The sequence below is a fragment of the Notechis scutatus genome, chromosome 2, assembly GCF_049901735.1.
Source record: "Notechis scutatus isolate UNSWTSFEM ecotype Mainland chromosome 2, rNotScu1.2, whole genome shotgun sequence".
NCBI classification, from domain to species: Eukaryota; Metazoa; Chordata; class Lepidosauria; order Squamata; family Elapidae; genus Notechis; species Notechis scutatus.
This window is the reverse complement of record NC_142010.1, coordinates 89,468,545-89,484,446: the sequence shown is the minus strand read 5'-3', so window position 1 is coordinate 89,484,446 and position 15,902 is coordinate 89,468,545. Positions and strand designations below refer to the sequence as shown.

The following is a 15,902-nucleotide window of genomic DNA, read 5'->3' as shown; positions in this document are numbered from 1 at the left end:
GTCATCATGGCAGCATCATGTGGACATGGGCGTGGCCAGGGCACAACACATCTGGCCCGCGGGCTGGGAGTTTGACAGACCTGCCATAGTACTTTACACCTCTCCCTGGGTGATTTACAATCTTAATGTTTCCTATCTCATATCTTCATTTCACTTCACCAGGCAGCACATCTGGCCTGCGGGCTGGGAGTTTGACAGACCTGCCATAGTACTTTACACCTCTCCCTGGGTGATTTACAATGTCAGCTTTATTTGCCCCCAACAATCTGGATCCTCATTTTACTGACCTTGGAAGGATGGAAGGCTGAGTCAACCTTGAGCCCTATCAGGATCGAACTCCAGACTGTGGGCAGAGTTTGCTTGCAATACTGCCTTTAACCACTATGCCACCAGGCTGCCTGGTGAAGTGAAATGAAGATATGAGATAGGAAACATTAAGATGGCTTCTTTTCTCTCATACACACGTAAGTTCTACTTCCCACAGCATTCAATTTGCACCCCCCCCCCAAGAAATCCAAATATCATTTCCACGTAAGATAAATAGAAGTCTATTCTTCAAGAGCGGTTGTCCTACTTTTGCTTTACATTCATTTCTCTCTGCAAACCATACACCACCCACCACCTTTTGACCAGCATTTGCATGTCTTAAAATTCCTGTTTCCCTATTTTAGCATACACTTCATTAATGTTACATCTATTGATCAACCTGCCCTACGTATAAAATGTAACATTTTTCAGTCAAACAATGTTTTTTATGTTTCTTGTTGCTATATGACTTTTGCTGCAATTCATTTATATTCTCATACAACCACACACTATTGACTATATTAAAAAAGATACACGCGTAAAGCCAGATGGCATTTCCCTGGTATTGTTCCTTGTCACCTCTTTTATCTTTTCAGTCAGAATTCTGCCAAACATCTTCCCCAAAATACCTAATAAAAACTAAGATACACCCAGCTCTTCCCAAGATTTTACATTCATTCTTGCTACCTTTCCCTTTGTACAAGGGAACAATAATGGCAGTCTTCCAATTGTCAGGCACAGATGCCGTCTCTACACAGATGTTAAGCAAGTCACCCAGCCACTCCATAAGCAAAGCACATCTTTATTTTAACATTACTCAGATTACCACAGGGAAGGCAGATGATCACGGGCTGTATGACTGTGCACTTGTTGCATGGCAACTAATCCACAAGAACAATCCTGAAACTCTGCTGCAGGAACAAGACAAATACAATGCAGACACCCGCCCAACTGCACAACATAGCAAGCTTTGCACATATGGACATCGCCCATATATACCCATTTCTCAATGGCGACTAGTAATTACACACATATCTATAAAATCTGCAGCCTGTAACAGTGGGTGTCTATGCATGAAAGAGGGCAGAATGTTCAAACAGAAGAGTATACACCTCCATTTTACAGCACACTGAAAACTGCTTGCCAGTCCAGTCAATTTTAGTGCAAAAGTGGGTTATTTGGGCTGGTAATGCTGTTGCTTCAGGTATTTAACATAGAAAACCAAAATATCTTTACTGAATGTGTACAGTGAAAGCTATTGAGGCAGAATGCTTTGTTCCAAAGTAAAGGGCAAATCTGACATTTCTCAGTCCTCATAGCAACGCTAATCATTTGTCCTTCCGGGATAAGTCAAAATTTTGGATAGAGGAACAGAGGCAAAATTGTATGCAAAGGAGAAGCTACATCAAACAGGAATCCAGGTGACCTCATCACATACATTAATCATTTCTGCTCCTCTATGGACACCCATGCATGTATTTTTTTTTCTCCTGAAATATAATTATTGCTCTTTGTAGTAAAAATTGTAGATATTTACTTGTATGTCTGTTTCTGGTGCAGAGTCTTGGTTATTGAGCAGAAGGAATGCAGAAGAATGTTCTACCACAGAGGTGTCAAACTCAATTTCACTGAGGGACACATCACCGTTGTATTTGACCTTGGTGTCTGGGGTGGGCATGGCCAGCTTGACATCACTCGTGTTTGGGGTGCCTGTGTTGGTCTGAGTGCTCTGCCAGCAAAAATGGGCTCCCGAGCTCCGTTTTCGGCTAAGATGGCCTCCTGCAACCCTCTGCCAGTGAAAACAAAGCTCTGTTTTTGCTGGCAGAGCCACTGAGGGCCGGTCCTTTGCTGTTTCTAGGAGGCCCTGTGGGCCAGATTTAAACACCCCGTGGGCTGAATTTGGCCCCCAGGCCTTGAGTTTGACACCCCTATCCTACAAGATAATTCCTAAGGTCAACAAAACTTTAATTGGAAGAATTGGTGCTATTGACAAAGGAATCCTCAGAGAAAGCTGAAACTGTCAAAATCACCAAGAATTCTAAAGTCTCCCCACTTGCAAATCAGCAATGTAAAAGGCAGGAATAACAGAAATCAAATTGCAGGCTGAATGCTACCAAATTAAAAGTTATTTTCCCCCAGAAATTAAATTCATGTGCTGAGTCATGTTTCCCATGTAAATACCATTTTCTACATGGCTAAATGAGCCTAGAAAGGCTGGTACAAAAGCATGATGCTTCTTTTTTCAAGAGGGGCATGATAAAACCTATCACGTCACCTATCCTGTGACAGATTCTTATATATTTGAGTTACAAAATCTTGTAGTACAGGTAGAAGAGTAAAATAAGAAGAGAGATTGGCTGACATGATTTGAAATATCTATGTTTTCAATGACTAGTTCAGACTTCTAGAAGCAGAATATAATCTACTGTGAGGTGGCCGTGTTGCTATCAGCGTTGCTAAGTAACTCTATACCTATTGATTTGTAACAGTTTCTTTCATATACCTCTCCCAATTCATGCTATGATTTTGCATGAAGCATGAACTGAGCTTTACAAAGATGGAATACATAGACTCACAAGGTCTGCCATAGCGGCTGAAGGTTTGTTGTGGAAGATTTCAGCTGTGTGGCTTGTGAAAAAATACAGAGAGAGAGAGAGGGAGGGAGAGGGGGAGGGGGAGAGGGAGAGGAGAGAGAGAGATGCAGAAGATTACCAAGACATTTGCGAAGAGCACCAAGATAGGATTGGATAAAGCCTTGTTGGAAACAGTGAAACTGGACGGCGGTGGTATTATTTCAGCACCATCTTTAAAAACTTACTCTGCATGAGTGGTTTCCTTCCACCCTTGATTCTTTTCGAACTCAAAACTACCCCAACCAGCTAGACCAGTGGTTCTCAAACTTTTTAAATCCACTGCCCCCTTGGTGCTACAAACTCATCCTCGGTGCCCCCACCCAGGGGTGGGATTCAAATTCCTGTGGGTGTGGCCTAATCTGAGGGTGTGGCTTGCTGGTCATGTGACTGGGTGGGTGTGGCTTGCTGGTCATGTGACTGGGTGGGCATGGCCAGGTGATTAGCAAACCAAATACAAGTGGTCATCACTTAATGGCTGGTTGTTTAGCAAGTGTTCTAATTTATGACTGGCCTCCCCAGAGCTACTTGACCTGTTTTTGGAGTTTTGACAGCTTTAGATCAGGGGTCTAATTCCCACCCCTGCCTGTGTGTGTGAGAGAGAGGGAGAGAGAGAGATTGGATCAGATCTCTCTCTCTCTCTCTCTATCTCCCATCAACGCCAGAAAGCCACCGTCAGTCAAAATTCATATTAGTGATCTCCAGGATTTAAAATTATGAATTTGGTGGTCCTGTGGTCCAAAAGTTTGGTGACCCTTGATCTAAAGGGGTGAGCCTGAGAGGGGGAAAGAGAGAGAGAAAAGAAAGAGAGAGAGGGGGGGAGAAAAGAAAGAGAAGAGGGAAAGAAAGAAAAAGGAACAGACAAAGAAGGGGGGATGGAAGGATGGGAGAGAAAGAAAAAGAAATAAAGAAGGAAGGAGGGAGGGAGGGAGGAGAAAGATAATGAGATATCTATTCTAGTCCAATCATCTACTCCAGCAGGTTTAGAAGGGTGTGTGTGTGTGTGTGTGTGTGTGTGTGTTCTCCTTGTAATTTACCAGTACATTTTGGTTTTGTCTTCTTCAGAATTGGCACTGTAATACATTGGGGAAAAGTAATTTTTAGATACACTGTACAGTAAATGTAGGTTTTTTTTTTTTTTACTTTCAATAAAGGTTTAAGCAAAGTTCAAAATAAGCAGCCCAAATTCATTCACAGGTAAGATCAGTCAGTTTTTAGTCCAGGGATAATCCAATAACAAAGTCCAGTATCAAAAACAGTTCAGTAACAGACTTACATCAAATCCAAGAATAACAGTCAATTAGGAGAAACGGCAATACTCTCCAACAGAAGGAAAACAGAGACTCACTGAGACACACCCTCTTCTGAGACTAAGACTAAACAACCCAGGTTTCTGGCTTCATCTTATGGCCATTTGAGAAACCACACCCAATTATACTTTTAGGATTCTTTTAAAGATACAGTTTTAAAATGTCTATCCTGGTTTATATATTTCCAGCCCAAATACCTGTTAGGTGACTTATATTCCTAACATTCTCCCCTTTTGGGTAAGACAATATATACAACCTTACATTCTAAGTCCATAATCTTCACAGCAAGCCTTATGCTTTACAGAGCCTTGTGCCTTTGTAAAATGATCTGTTATGTTATTTTCTGACATACAGTATTCCAGCTTAATCATTTTACTTTGCACACATTGTCTCACATTTAAATATCTTAAATCTGTGTGTTTCATTCTTGTTTTAACAGCAATATTTGAAGCCATCTGTATTGCTGATTGGTTATCTTCATAAACAACAATAGAATTGGTTACATTAATTCCCATGTCAATTAGTAGTTGCTTATACAAAACTAAATCTGTACATAGTAAAGACAAACATGAGAATTCAGTCTCCATTGTTAATAAACTTAGATGTTTCTGTCTAATAGACCTCCATCCAATCAATACTTTTCCCAACAATACAGCAGTACCCGATGTAGTGTATTTATGTCCGTAGCAAAACTTGCATCAGCATATGCAGTTAAACTCAGTTCATCTTTAGGCTCCAAATACAATGCATAATGCATTGTTTATTTTAGATATCTTAACACACGCTTAGCAACTTGCCAGTGCCTTTCAGTTGGCTCAGCGTTAAATCTTGCTAATTGATTAACACCGTATGCAATATCTGGCCTTGACCAATAACTGAGATAAGATAAACTACCAATCAAGGACTGATAATTGTTCTTATCAAAAATAGGACTTTGAACATCACTATGGCTAAACTCCTGGTTCATTGGTGTTTTAGCCAATTTACAAAGTTCCATTTTAAAACTTTTTAGTAATTGGTTAATTTTATCTGCCTGTGAGATTTTGTATCCTCCCCTAGTTCTATCTATCTTTAAACCAAGATATTGTTTGATTTCTCCTAATTGTTTTATTTTAAATTTCTTCTCTAACAGTGAGATTATTTTAGTAGCTTCTTGTTCAGTTTTGGTGATTAATGCTATGTCATCAGTAAATAATAGCAACAATGAAATTACACCATTACTTTTTCTTTTAAACAAACATGGATCGGCCATGCCAGCTACAAAACCTATCTTAGTTAATTCTTTAACTATACACTGGTTCCACTCATATCCTGATTGCTTCAAACCATAAAGACTCTTTTTCCACCTCCAGCAATCAGTTGTATTATCATTTTTGAGACCTAAAGGTTTCTTTAAATAAATTGTGTGTTGCAATGGTGCATGCAGATATGCCATCTCTACATCCAAAAGATTTACAATGTATTTTTTCTTAGCTGCCCACACTAATGCTGCCCTTAATGTAGTAGCCTTCAGACTAGGTGCAAAGACCTCATCATAGTCATTTGCTGTCTGATTGAACCCTTGTGCTACTAACCTGGCTTTATGGGTAACAGTCCCATCTACACCTGTCTTCAGTTTATATATCCATTTACATCCTATGGCATGTTTACCTGGTGGTAACAACATTTTCATATACCTCCAGTCTTTTTAATGATTCCAGTTCCTTATCCATTGCTTTCTGCCAAGCAGCCTGATCCTTAGCAGGATACAGTTTTAGTTCATTATAATTACTTGGAACTGTATTCACTTGGCATACAACACCAGCCTGATATCTATCAGGTGGTCGTGTTACTCGGGTTGAACGTCTTGGTAATACAGGGCTTACTGGTGAACTCACCTGTGCCACCTGCTCCTGTTCTTCTACCTCCTCCTGTGCCTGTTCTCCTACTTCCTCCTGTGCTTCCTCTTTAATGGTTATTTGTGGTTTACTTATTTTATCTTTAGGGACTATTTGGGTGTCAATAATAATATCATTGCTGGATTTTTGTTCCAGTTTATTCCACCCAACATGCTCAAGAAATTTTGCATTAGCACTACAATAAACATGAGCTGTGCCTTGATCTCAGAATCTAAACAATCTATGGTTGGCCTCGCAACCTAAAAAAAATAACTTCTTAGCTCTATGTTGCCCTTTCAGTCTTACTTGTGAAGGAATATGCACCCATGCTAGAGCTCCAAATGTGTGTAGGTAACTTAAATTTGGCTTTCTCCCATGCCAGCGAGTGAAGGGCAATTCTCCAGTTGTTGTATTAACTACATTGTTTAAAACATGGTTACTACACATTATGGCCTCACCCCACAGTGTTTCAGGTAAACCTGAATCAGATAACATAGTACGAGCCATGGCTTGTAATGTTTGCCCTCTTCGTTCTACAAATGAGTTATGTTGTGGTCTGTAAGGTGCAGAACGTTTATGCTCAACACCAGCCAATTTCAACATAGTTTGGAATCTTTTGTTAACAAACTCAGTCCTGTTATCAGTAACTAAAGTAATTACTTTACTTTTCATTTTTCTCTCTGCAAACCTTAGCCAGTTAAAGAAATGTTGGAATGTTTCTGTTTTGTTTTTCATAAGATAGCAGAAACTGTATCGTGAGTAATGGTCCATAATACTCAAAATATAACAGGCACCTCCTAAACTAGGTTTCTTAGGACCAATTATGTCAGCAAAAACAACCTCTAAAGGTTCTTTGGTTTTAAACCCATTTAGTCTGTTTGCAGGAGTAACCTTGCTCTTTTCTTGACTACAAGCATTACAGTTTAAATACTTGCTACAGGGTTTCAATTTTACTCCCTCTGACAATTCGACAGTTTGTTTGAGCATTTTGAAATTAATGTGCCTAAGACGTCTATGCAATAAATGTATACATTCATCATGTGGCTTAACATTGTTATAAACTGAGTTAGCCATCTTCAACTGGTCATCATGTATCACAAATAAATCATTCTTTAAAGTAGCAGTAACACTTTTACCCTCTTTCTCTATCATACAGTTATCTCCCCTAAAGGTTACTACATAACCAAGATTAACTAAAGCCCTTACTGATAGTAAATTAAATTTCAGTTTAGGTACATATAACATAGTTAAATGTTCGTTTATACAAGAACAATATGCAGTACCTCACCTGATGCTTTAATCTTCCATCCATTTGCCAATGATACATGTTGTTTACTCGTGGACATCTTTATAAACCTTTTTCTATCTTTAGTAATGCATTGTGATGCTCCACTATCAACAACCCACAAATCATGGTTTACAGTTGAATTGCTAACTATAGCTAAGCTAACATTCTTCTTAGCCTTCTGGTGTTTACCAGTATTCTGTTGTTTTCCCTTCTTAAAGAATTTAGCTATATGTCCCCTAGCCCCACAAGAAAAACATTTCCTAACATTATAGGCAGTTGAACACAAATCCTCTTCTTGTGGTTGTTCCTTTCTCAGTAAGTCCCTATCGAGCCATCTTCTCGCTTCTTCTAACAACCTTCCGGTTATGTCAGTCAATGTCAGTTCATCTCTGGGCAGGACTTCCAGTGAAGATACATAATCATCATAACTTTCATCCAATGAGGAAAGAATGATGTAAACTTGATGCAGCTCTGAAAATATCAGTTCCTTTTCATGTAGCTCTTGAAAAGTTCTTTTCATGAAATTCAAATGAGCTAAGATATCTCCACCTTTCAGAAGACGTGCTCTAAACAGTTTACGTGTAAGATGTATGTGTGCACCTACACTGTCACGAACATAAATCCTCTTCAAATTCTCCCAACACCTAGCAGCAGACTCTTCTCCATGAATATGGACTAGCTGCTGGTCACTCAGTGTTAGTCCAATTATACAAAGAGCTCGTTCGTTGTTCTGTTTAAAGTCAGCAAGCTTCTTGGCATCGTCCTCATTTTCTGGATCCCAAGCATTTGCATCCAGTGGCTCTTGAACTACATTCCATAACTCTTCTCTACGTAGAAGTAGACTGCACTTCATAGACCAGGAAACACAGTTTGTTCCATCCAACTGGGTTATTAGTGATAGACTTGTTGACGTGTCTTGTGCCATCTTTTCCAGGATAGTAACCCACAATTAAACAGTAAACAGCTGTCTGTATACAGTACTGTGTATTCACACTAACTCTCAGTTATCTGAGCCTGGTATGGCCTGGGCCCATAACCAGTGTTTAGGTAATTCCCTGTTAGGAGAATGAGCACATACAGGGAGACGTATTGAGAGAAGTGTTGAATAATACACACACAGCATACAGATACGCTGTACAGTAAATGTAGGGTTTTTTTTACTTTCAATAAAGGTTTAAGCAAAGTTCAAAATAAGCAGTCCAAAGTCATTCACAGGTAAGATCAGTCAGTTTTTAGTCCAGGGATAATCCAATAACAAAGTCCAGTATCAAAAACAGTTCAGTAACAGACTTACATCAAATCCAAGAATAACAGTCAATTAGGAGAAATGGCAATACTCTCCAACAGAAGGAAAACAGAGACTCACTGAGGCACACTCTCTTCTGAGACTAAGACTAAACAACCCAGGTTTCTGGTTCCATCTTATGGCCATTTGAGAAACCATACCCAATTATACTTTTAGGATTCTCTTAAAGATACAGTTTTAAAATGTCTATCCTGGTTTATATATTTCCAACCCAAATACCTGTAAGGTGACTTATATTCCTAACAGATCCTTTTTAAAGCCTCAACGAAATGTGAGAGCTTCCTGATAGTCTTGACCATGTTTCGTCCATAAAACCTTTAATAGAAGCCAAAGAGGTTTCAATGTGGAAAAGGGCCTCAGTCTAAACTAGGCCTCATTCAATCTGATGCATCAGGTATCTGTCTCTTTCTCTCTGTCTCTCTCCCTCCCTCCTTCCCTCCCTCCCTCCCTCCTTCCCTCCCTCCCTCCCTCCCAGACTGGCTTTGCTTTACTTTCCCGATGTGCCTGAGGGGCCGGCGTTTCAAACATGGCTGGAGAGAGAGAGAGAGAGAGAGAGAGAGAGAGAGAGAAGAGAGGTAGGCAGGCAGGCAGGCAGGTGGTAGGCAGGCAGGCAGGCAGGAAGACAGACAGACCTTTTGGATGGATGGATGGATGGATAGGTAGATAGGTAGGTAGTAGGTAGATCTATATTGGTAGAAAGGAATTAGGTAGGTAGGTAGATAGAAAGACAGGTAGGTAGGTAGACAGGAAGGCAGGCAGGCAAACAGACAGAACTTTTGGATGGATGGACAGACGGACGGACAGACAGACAGAATGCGACAGCAGCGGCACTTTGGGAAAGCAGTGGCAGCGGCTTTTCCCATTGTTCTGCCACATTCGAGGTGCTGGTTCCAGGGCGGTACAACAGTCAATGGGGTGAGCCTGCAGGGCTGGCACCTTGAATGCCCCCCTGCCTCCTATTAGCATCCACAAGAGGGCTGGCAGAGGGGTGCTAAGAGGCAGCAGGGGGGCATTCGAGGCGCCGGCCGGCCCTGCAGGTTCACCCATTGACTAGCACTGCTCTGGAGTCAGCGCCTCCAATGCAGAAGTGGTGGCACATTACATGCTGCCTCAACCGCATTCGATGCGCTGCCCCCCTGCCACCTCTTAGCGCCCCTCTGCTGGCCCCCTTGGGGATACTAAGAGGCAGAGGGGGGTGTTCGAGGCGCTGGCCCTGCAGGTTTACCCATTGACTGTAGCACCGCTCTGGAGCCGGCGCCTCAATGGGTGAAACTGCAGGGACGGCCGGCATCTCAAATGCCCCCCTGCCGCCTCTTAGTGCCCCTCTGCCAGCCCCCTTGGGGACACTAAGAGGTGGTAGGGGGCAGCACATCGAACACGGAGGCACATAATGTGCCACCGCTTCCGCATTGGAGGCACAGCTCTGGAGCGTTACTACAGTCAATGGGTGAACCTGCAGGGCCCGTGCCTCAAATGCCCCCCACCTCTTAGTGTCCCCAAGGGGGCCAGCAGAGGGGCACTAATAGGTGGCAGGGGGTGGCACGTTGAACGCGGCCATGGTGGCATGTAACGTGCCACTGCTTCCGCATTGGAGGCGCCGGCTCTGGAGCGGTGCTACAGTCAATGAGTGAACCTGCATGGCCGGTACCTCAAACGCCCCCCTACCACCTCTTAGTGCCCCCTGCTGGCCCCCTTGCCTCTTAGCGCCCCCCTAAGGCATCCCACCATCCCCCAGGGGGCGGTACCACCCACTTTGGGAACCACAAAGCTAGACTTTGAGTTGGTTGGTCATTAATTCTGTGTGTGTGTGAAAGAGAGAATTAATGAAGTCTTTATTTTGGAAAATGAATAAATCTTGTAAATGCATATTTATTTCTAAGTGTCTTCAATTTAAACAACAGCACTGGAGGAATGATAAAAATGTATAACCTGTCATTATTACATTGATTCAAAAATTGTGAAATTTTTGAAAAACAGCATTTAAAAAAAAATTGAATTGACTCCCTAGGTTAGGACCATACCTTAAAATTGTTTTTAAAATGTCTATTATATGAACAAGAGCAGGACAGTTTGGATCAATAATTTGATGATGGTGATGAGTTTTTATCATTTTCTATGTGGAAAGTTAAATATTATGCATCTATTAATGCCTACAACTCAAAAATCTATCTCAATTTCATCCAATAGCATTTCGAACTTAAGAGATACCAACATTATTAGAAGCGATTCCCAAATCTTATAAGATAAAAAACATCAACTATTCCTTATAAGCACTTGTTACAGATAAACCAATATGATACAAATGCTAAAGAATGAATGACACAAGGAATTGGAGAGCTCCATTTTATCCAAACTGTAAAAAACAATCTCAACATCTAAAATAAAAAACATCTAAATAAAAAAATTCAGTAGATCTTAAGAGTATAGCTTGTTCAAGATTTGACCCCATTCCATTTGTATGGAAATGAGAAGAGTAAATCTTCATGTTGTTTAAGATAGAATAAGAATAACGCTTCATTAAAACATGTTTTTGCAATGACCTAATATTATTAAAAACTGGGAAGGAGTAATTGCACATATTACTTTGGTTTTTAGACAGGGTCTGATACTTTTGTACGACAGTATTATTTGGAACTACATACCAATTATGTGGAAATTGATGGTTGAACAATGGAAATGGATTCTTCTCATCCCTCTTATTGCTAAGACACTTGTCTCTCAGCATTAAAAAGATAGATTTATAGCCCAAATTATTCAATGAATCAAAGACCTGATGTTACTCATGACTTATGAATGAGTTGCTTACAGATGCAAATTCTGTATGGATAAGAATAATAATATATGTTAATGAACTTTACTGAAACTGTTTTGTAAAATTTATATATTGAACATGTACAAGAAGTACTATACTATATTTTTCTTTCTCTTACTATTTTCATTTTTTATTATTTTCCTTTTTTTGTTCTGTTTAATAAAATAAATAGTCCCTCTTTGTAACAGTGATGTGCTCAAGCTGGGCTCACTCCCACAACACAGCACAACACAGCACCGTCTATCCCTGGATGTGGCAGTTTCTTGACAGCAATTTCTTCTTTCAGACCTTTTTATACTGTAGAAATAATCATATCTTTGTGCATGCAGCTTGTAGTGGATAGAACACCAGTCTGAATGTACACCTTTAAGTATCAGAGTAACATCTCCTCTGAGGATTAAAGCAGGTGGCAAGGGGCAAAATTCTACATGTGAGCACCATCCTCAGTGCCTGATTAAAATTCAGCAGCCCTGAGCAGCACTGCAAGCTACCCCATACCATCTGGTAGCAATGAGAGGGGAAATAATATAGCCATATAAAAAGGCATACAGTTATACCCACACACAAAAAAACCCCCAAACCCTTTTGATCTAAATGCAAGATTTGATCAGAAAAGCAGTGTATGTGAACAGTGAATCATTATTTATCTGGACAAGGGAATTCAACACTACAAAAGGTCTTGCATTATATTTCTATACAGATTTATGTGAGGGAGCAGGTTTTCCTGCACATTTACTTTGAACAGTTAATGTTCCTTAGCAGCTGATCATCTGTGCTGACCCTTTATAATAGAGATGGCCGGAAAGTAAATTAGGACTTACTGGTATATTTCTGGGAGAAAATTTGCAGTAGACTACTAACTAACAATGTCTAGTTCTTAATTAATTACAATAACTACTCAAAACAGGTAAAATTAGATAAAATGAAAGTAGAAAACTATACTACTATAGTATTTGATTCTTTTCTTCTTTCTATCACCTCTATTCTGTCTTGCCATAAGTATTGTGATGATCAGATTTCGGGTGGACAGAAATAAACAAGGTCTTTGAGTTTGCCTCTGTCCCTTTTCTCGATGTTACCAGTGGCAGGAGATCATCACCTAATCGCAGCATAAGGTGGCAAACATCGCTGAAAGCTAGTACCTCCCCATACTGCCAGGCAGCTAATCTATAGGATGAAAGGACTGCCTCTTCATAACTTCTCTCCAAACCAGGAGAGGACTTGAGATCATTCACAACTGCTCCAGACAGTTGCTCCTCATACAGAGATTACAAGACAGCAGTCTCTGGTGGATTTAGAGCTCTGGGAGATGGGGAATAGCCATTTTGCTCAAACCACAGTGGACATCTTCAACTGAAGAGATTATTTTTGGAAATTGCTTGGGACTCCAACTAGAAAATATTGCTGTTTTTGTAAACATGTGTGACTGAGGAAAAAAATAATATGTTTTGGGAAATTCCTCCTATAGTATTTTCTTAGTAGGCCAGATTAGAATCTAAATTAACCTGAAAGTGGTCCAGATGTATTTGATTATCCACTCTTGGTTATTCTGGCTGTGGAAGATTGAAATTTTACTCTAACTCTACTTTAAATGACGTCATGGTATAGAAAGGGAGTCAGATTGGTTTAGTGGTTAAAGCACCAGGCTTGAATCTCAGAGATCATGATTTCCAGTCTGCCTTAGGCACAAAGCAAGCTGTCTCTCAGCCCTGGGAAGCATGCAAAGGCAAGCCACTTCTCAAAAAATAAATTGCTGAGAAAACTGCAGGGACTAGTCTACGTAGTAACCAGGAGACAACATTGACTTGAAGGGCACAATATTCACATAATACATACATGTGATATAGAACAGTGGTCACCAACCAGTGGGCTGGGAACCACTGGTGGTCCACAAGAAAATTTTGATGGTCCGCCGAGAAATGTCACCTCCAAAGCACGCCCCAAAGCAATTAATTCAGGCTGCGCGGGAACACAAGGCTGCACCACCCACATGGCCCACGGGAGCACAAGGCTTGTGTCACTTGTATTGCAAACAACACGAGGTAATGGGGGGGGGGGGAGGCAGAGGGGGGGGAGCTTGCCCCACTTGCCCGATGCACCTGGCCTGGCCACCAGGCTACTTCTTTCCACTTCTTTCTTCTTCTGCTTTTGGCTGAAAACAGCAAAAGTCTTTCTTTCTCTCCCCAAACTCTGTCAGAAATGAGTCTTTGGTACCTTGCAAGGCATCCTGCTCCAAGTTGCTACACCGGTGCAACAAGTCTCACATAATAAATTAACATTTATTAATTACCAATATTCATTAAGTAACTGTCTACCTAACACATTAATAAGTTATTGTAATTGTTTAGTATACTATTGTCATTGACCATGCCAGCCAGAAACTCCACAAACTCCAAATCCTCCACTACCAAACAACAAAATAATAATAATATCTCTACCAATGACCTCCCAGACTCCTGTACATGCTTCAGATGTCTTAAAACCATCAATGAAAGTGAAAACAACATCAAATGCTACCTATGTGACAATCAAGCCCACCTTGTCTGCTTAAACTAAACAAAAACGTAGCTGATCTCCTAAAAGCATCAGATACATTCCCTTGTCTATGTCCATCATGTTTTCCTAAGTTAAATAAACCAAGCACCCTGCCTGACAGAGTTGATAGCATAGAATCACTCATGTACTCAATAGAAAAACGCTTAGCAACACGTTTTGAAACAATTATACAAGAAAGCTCTTGGAAAAAAATACAGCACTGATAAGTGACTACCTATCAGCTCAAAATCAAATCCCAACTCAACAACCACTACCATAACTACTACCTCAACTACAATCACAACTACAACCAAAAATAATCGCCAAACCACAACCACAAATAATTACTATCCCATCAAATAATTCCACAAATGATATCCCCTTGCTCATCAGAGACATCATGGAACATGATCAGAAACGTCCAAATGCCATCTTATTTGGTCTTGAAGACATCAATGATTCAGACGACATCACCAAAGTTTGCAAAATCATAAGCAACTCCAATACAACAAACATCTCTCCTGATGATATCATTGAAATAACCAGAGATGGCCCTCAGTTCAAATACAATGATGGCTCGGTGGTCCCAAAATTTTGTAGAGTTGTATGCAAAAATGAGTTCAGCAAACGTATATTCATTCATACAATAAACACCATTGCAAAAACCAATCCCAACACAGAAAACTTCACTCAAGACCAGACTTAGCCATACTGCAAAGAATCTGCTCCTGTGAACTCCGCAATGGACTCAGAAGACGTCTAGACAATGGAGAGAAGGACTGTACATAGACTACCGCACTGATTGTATCAAAAGTAAGTCACACAACCCACAACTCCGCATCCAACCCTACCTCATCCAACTCAACATCACTCAAAACTAAGCACACACACCCCTAACTACCTCAATTCCAACTACAACTGGCCTTAAACGCAAGCTACTCAATGCAAGAAGCCTTGTGAATAAAATACCTGAATTTCTCCTCTTACTAAATATGGCTAAATTAGACATCCTATTTGTCTGTGAAACATGGCTCAATGCAGCTCTCCCTGACTCCATTACCACAGTAAGAGACTATCATGTTTACTGATCAGATTGTGAAATCTGTAGAGGAGGTGGTGTTGCTATCTTCTATAAAAAGTCCCTACATCTAAAAAACATCCAAGTTACCCAAGAGCTTGCTCTTTCTGAGACCATCGTCTGTGAACTGTCCTTACATATCACATTTAGATTCCTACTATGTTACAGAGCTCCTGATTATGACATCGAACATGTAAACAAGCTAAATTCACTACTAGCATGGGCAACATCCTGCCCACACACTTTTATCTTTTTTGATGACTTCAATCTTCAGGAATAATGAAGGAATAATGGATGGAAACTGAACAAGGAGAGATTTAACCTGGAAACAAGGAGAAACTTTCTGACAGTGAGAACAATCAACCAATGGAACAGCTTGCCCTCGGAAGTTGTGGGAGCGCCATCAGTTGAGACTTTCAAGAAGAGATTGGATTGCCATTTGTCAGAAATGTTGTAGGGTGTCCGGTTTGGGTGGGGGGTTGGACTAGATAACCGACAAGGTCCCTTCCAACTCTGATTATCTGTATCTGTATCTACCTCACATAAACTGGACCCTAAATGAATGTAAAACTGAACCCATACATGCAACCTTCTACAATGCTGTAACAAATCTGGGACTGGAACAGCTAGTAACCAACAATACTAGACTTAACAACTGCTTCAATCTCATCTTCTGCAATAGTTTGAATTCAATTTACAGAATACAAATTAAAGAACCCTTTTCCAACAGTGACCACAACATGATTGACTTTTGTCTCAA

The 15,902-nt window shown here is 40.5% G+C and overlaps 1 long non-coding RNA gene across 1 annotated transcript in view; it reads right to left on the bottom strand.

Moving 5' to 3' along the window:
- Positions 1-263: 263 nt before the first annotated feature.
- The window catches only part of LOC148132125 (uncharacterized), a 41,984-nt gene continuing 26,345 nt past the window's right edge, over positions 264-15,902 (bottom strand). The window contains exon 3 of the long non-coding RNA XR_015747615.1: positions 264-398. This is a non-coding gene — a long non-coding RNA (uncharacterized LOC148132125). The remainder of the gene's footprint in view (positions 399-15,902) is intronic.